We start from the raw sequence: 5,865 nt of genomic DNA, 5'->3' as shown, positions 1-5,865 counted from the left end.
CTATAGTGTAACATGGCTATAGTGTAACATGGCTATAGTGTGACATGGCTATAGTGTGACATGGCTATAGTGTGACATGACTATAGTGTGACATGACTATAGTGTGACATGGCTATAGTGTGACATGCATGTGAGAATGCAACACTACTAAACGAAATTGTGTAAATTTCATTTAAATGATTTACTATCTATGATCTATCTACGTACCTTAGTATCTCAAACACTAGACACTTTTCTAAATTAATCATCCACTCCTGTGTAAATTATCCACACTAATGTACAGACTTATGACCTGGTGTATGACTTACTTACTTAATCCTCTTTGTGCGGTGTCGCACATAAGGCCATCACCAGATACTTCCAGTGCTGTCTGTCTTGGGACCATCGTTGTACTTGTCCCCACGCCCATCCTGCTTCCTTCATTTCCTTCTTGGCCGATCGCCTCCGGGTTTCCTTGGGTGTTCCTCTCTTCCTCTTGCCTGTTGGTGTCCATCTTATCGTTACCCTTGTGATGGAATCCGGGTGCACCCTGCAGACGTGCCCAATCCACCGCCATCTTCTTTGCTTTATTTCCTGTGAAAGCGGTACGGTGTGTGTTCTCTTGTAAGTTCTGCATTGGAGATGGTCTGAGGCAAGAAGATTCGCAAGATTCTTCATTGACATCTTATCTGTTTGAACTGGTCTGTTCACAGCTAATGGTAGGCATTCGGGTTTTTTCTTGGTCACCTAAACGTTTGAGGTAACGAATATTTACAGATAGATGCAAAGGGCTTGCTTACCCTGAACAGCATGTTTTCATATGGAGCACATGGATGCTGTTTGGTGAAATTTGTATTATTTTTGATGTCTACATTTTGTTTTGCGATTTTGTGTTATCAATTTTGTTTTTATTTTTCATTTCTTAATTAAGGCCAGCTATGCAGACGATAACACATTGAGTCCGCAAGCACATTCATATAAAAAAACACCATTTTTCGTTGCTCGTTTTTATGTTGGAACACACAATGCGTTATTTTTATATCTACAGTTGTGTTATAGTGTAACGCACCAAAAATACCGTGCGCACACCGTGCGCACACCGTGCATACATCGTTCACACACCGTCCGCACATCGTCCACTCATGGTTCGCACCGTTGAGCGCTTCTCTCCGTCCGCACAACTGTGCGATTTGGTAAAATTTGTTGATCAATATTACGGAATGAAAAAAATACGGAAGGCTCGTATGCAATAATGTACACTGTATTTATTATTGTAATTTCTCATCACAATACTTAACATTATGTACAATTTTACGATGCATGTAACACAGTATTATGTACAGTGACCGTTAGACTGTCAAGAATGGATTTGGCTCTTAGCTAGTTAACAAAACAGGTAAATAAAAATTTGATGGGTGACCGGAGTTTTACCTAGCCTGTGCCTGACGGGTAGAGATGATCCGTAAAACCGTGTACCGTTATGAAAACACAACTGGACGTTTAGTATTTGTTATTTGCATTCGTTTTAATCTAAAGCTCCCCTTCACCTGGTTTTCACACCTTTGCGCGTTACGTAAGTGACCCGGGCGTGGGATAACTACGGTCCAGGTACAAAGTGGCTATGTTTACCTGTGTTGCCGAGACTATGTTGTAATTTTACATGTGTCGATTAAGGTCGTTTGAAATACACCAAAAACGCCATTTCTAAATTTAGGAAAGTATAGACAGAAAGATAAGCTGGTAGATGATGCTAGAATAGGGAAACATACTAAAAAAGTTCAAGTTTATATGTTTAAACACCAAACCGTATATATTATTAAGGCATTCCTCAATTTACACCAACCCCGATTGTTATCGCACAACGTTTGTCGATCGTCCGCACAAATGTGCGCAAGCAATGATCGTCCAATTTTTTATCGTTCGCACTTTGTGCACACACCGGGCACACATTGTGCGCACACCGCACATCGTGTAACTTTGTGCGATCCCACAACTGTATATATCAGCCTTATTTATTGTATTTGCAATCACTCGTGGGACCCACTCACTGGCCATGGCTCTACTGATTCTCTTTACCTACTTATTTGATAATGGCTGATTATAAACATTAAAGCCATGTCCAGCCCAGGGTGGGGTCCACGAGTAATACACAGTTATACTCAGATCTCTTTCTATCTCTGAACACATCATTTCTATATCTTAACTTTCAGTGCTTGGTTAAGGGAATACTGTTAATATTGTGTATGGATGTACATCAAAACTAGGTCCAAGCATAAGTAGTGATTAATACCTATTTGACAATATAAAAAATGGTCGCATAAATATTTGTTCATTATCAAATAAAACTGATCTAATTGACACTTAATATGGTGACTGTGACATTCTCTGTGTTAGTGAGACTCATCTGAGTCCTTCAGTAACTGATGATGACAACCATACTGAAACTTTTTCCACAGTCTTTCATAAGGACAGACAGCAAAGCTTCTTATTTATACTAAGAATAACATAATTGCTGAACTTAGATTAGACCAGAAAGTTGAGGTTATCTGGACAGAAGTTAAGTTGTAAAAATAAACAAATGTTGGTACATGTAGGTTGCTTATATTGGGCTCCAAATTCTTTAGGCAACTACTCGGATAAGAACGGATTAAATAATATTGTAAATGAACCTACAAGAATAACGTAAACATCATCAACTTCCCTTGATGTTATATTGACCAATGACAGTAATAATGTATGTAATGTAACTGTGGACCCACCATCATGTAGTGATCATTGTGCTATTAGTACCATAATATCATCTAAGACATTAAGGAAAATTGCTTTTAAAAAAACTTTGATATATTTTAATAATGCAGATTTTGCCAGTGATAATACTTATTTATCAACAATTGATTGGGATGAAGAGCTGAGTAAAATTGATGATATTGAAATCTTAAATGAAATGGTATCCAATAAGCTAATGGCTTGTATTGACAGATTTGTACCACAAAGGGCATTGGCAATTAGATCTAATGATACAATATGGATGAATAATGAAATCCGGCTGAAAATGAGGCAACATCATTAGGCGAAACAAATAAATACTCCCTGCTCGTGGAATAAAAACAGACAATTACATAATTCAGTTATTTCAATGAGATGCCAAAAAAACATATCTTAGCAAATTACAAAAATATATTATTAACAAAAACATCCCTCCAGGTAAATGGTGGAGAATTGCCAAATCTGTTGTTACCTCTAAAATAAAAAATAATACTGACTATCCTCTGGAAATTAATGTTGAATTGAAAGTCCATCCGTAGATAAGGCGGAAACATTTAGCTGTTTTTCACATCTATTTCTACATCAGATAAAACTATTGAAATCATTCCTCCAAATCCTCCTACTTTACCTCATCAACCAACTAATATCAATATTACTGAACAAGATGTTGATGATCAACATCAACTCATTAATAAAAAAAAAAAAGCCTGCAGGTCCTGATGTGATACACCCTAGGTTTATCAAAGGTGTATCTGAATCTCTTGTAAAACCATTACATATTCTTTGTAATAAATCAGCGGAATCCGGTCAATTACCTAATGTCTGGAAACGTGTCACGGCTGTATACCAGGGCAAAGGTGAGAGAAGTTACCCATCAAACAACATACCTATTTCTATTACTATTCTGCTTGAGAGAATTATGTTCAAAAATTTGTTTAATTATCTTTCAAGAAATCATATAAGTTCTAAGAACCAATTTGGACTCCTCCCCAAAGATTCTACAGTTAACCTGCTATAAGCAATATATGATTCAATTCTCAAGCAACTTGATAGAAGAAAAGAGACAAGAATTGTGTTTTGTGATATTATTAAAGCCTTTGATAGGGTCTGGCATGATGGTCTTGTGTACAAATTGAGAAAATATGGCATTGAAGACAATTTTTTTAAATGGCTTTTTAATTATTTAACTAAAAGACAGCAACAAGTAATAAATGATGGGTAAATGTCTTCTTGGCTTACACTTACAGCCGGTGTCCCACAGGGCTCGGTCCTCGGGCCATATTTATTTCTTTTAAATATAAATGACCTCGAAAATAAAATTGAGACAAATGTGAATTGTTTGCAGATGATACCTCACTATTTGTACTTATAGAAAATGATAACAATGCTACTGCTGAAATGTTAAACAATGATCTCCATAGAATATCTATCTTGGGTCATAAATGGGGTATATTATTGAATCCTTGTAAAACAGAAACTCTTCTTCTATCAAATAAATTGAATGCAGATGAAATGCATCCTGATCTCTCATTTCTTAACACAATTTTGTGGTAAATGTAAAACAGCATAAACATCTGGGTATTTTTTTAACAGCCATGGTTTGTGGTCTGATCAAATCAATTTCATATATAATAATACATGTAATAAGATGGTTGTATTTAGGTCGATCGAACACAAAATTGATAGGAAATCTCTAGAAATAATATACAAGTCATATATTCTTCCAAATCTTGAGTATGCTAGTGTTGTATGGAATCATTGTAATCAAACTGAACCAGATCTTCTTAAATCTATCCAGCTAGTTGCTGTTAGAATAGTTACTTTTCTCCGAAGAGGTACTTGTCATGAAATCATCCATTATGAAATTGAATGAGTCACTCTTAAGAAACGTCGAAATGATCAGCAGCATAAAGTGTTTTTTAATATAATTAGCCATGTTAGTCCGAACTATCTTTTTGAAACTGTTGAACCTTACATAGTCAGCAATGAAGCTATGACTCATCATGTCCGACATCAACGTACATTTGAACCACCAATTTGTAGATATAATAAATATTTTAACAATTTCTTTCATAGCATAATGTCTTGGTGGAATAGACCTGGATGTAATTGATATAATTTGAGATCTATAAGTGAACTCCAAAAACAACTTGTTCATCATGCCATACCCCAAAACATGAAGGGACTAGATATTTTTACATACTATTCTGTCAACTTCGAAATCACGCAAGTCAGTTAAACTCTGATCTCTTTATAGACCATTTTAATGAGTATTCCTCTTGTGCATGTGGTCATAATACTGAAGATGTTTGTCACTTCTACTTACATTGCCCTGGAAACATGACTCAATAATGATAATATCTCTGTCTCATTTACAGCTTGACATCTTATGTTTAATTTACACTTAAATTTGGACCTAAACCTTTATGGACATCTTATGTTTAATGTTAATATACTGACTTAATGAAGTAGTTTCCTTAGTGAAGATCTTTATTCTGCTATTCGTGTTTGTGTTCAGAGAAATATAGAATCAACCAACAGATTTTGAATGCTATGTATGTATGTGTGTATGTATGTATATATGTATGTAGGTATATGAACATGTATGCATGTGTCTAGGTAGTCATGCATGCATGTTTGTACGTATGTATGTATGCATGTTTGTGCTTGTATGTATATATGCATGCGTGTATGAATGATTGTCTCCTATCGTCATTGATACTGATATAATTCTTATGTTACTAACCATGTGTTTAAATATTCAAAGTTCATTACTTGCTATTGTTTGAAATGTACCTCCAGGGAGAGGGCTTGTATAGGCTTTGCCTGATGCCAAATTCCACTTAAATCTGATTGACTTAATACAATATTTTGAAATGAAATAATTGACGCCCCCGTGGTAGAATTTAAAGTGTCTTATTTATCAGCAGAGTAAGTTCTCCTCTACTATTGACAACGCAATAAAAAGCACGGTCAATATAGTTTTAACATATATTCATTTGGAAGGCAATCATTACTGTTTGTGAGTCCACTTGGCCAATTGTCGCTTATTTGTCAATGTGTTGATGCTACGGTACATGTATATAATTTGCCTTTCTGTGTTGACACTGTGATATATAA

Source organism: Mizuhopecten yessoensis, unplaced genomic scaffold, assembly GCF_002113885.1.
Source record: "Mizuhopecten yessoensis strain PY_sf001 unplaced genomic scaffold, ASM211388v2 scaffold8537, whole genome shotgun sequence".
In the NCBI taxonomy this organism is placed as follows: Eukaryota; Metazoa; Mollusca; class Bivalvia; order Pectinida; family Pectinidae; genus Mizuhopecten; species Mizuhopecten yessoensis.
This window is presented reverse-complemented; position numbering follows the sequence as displayed.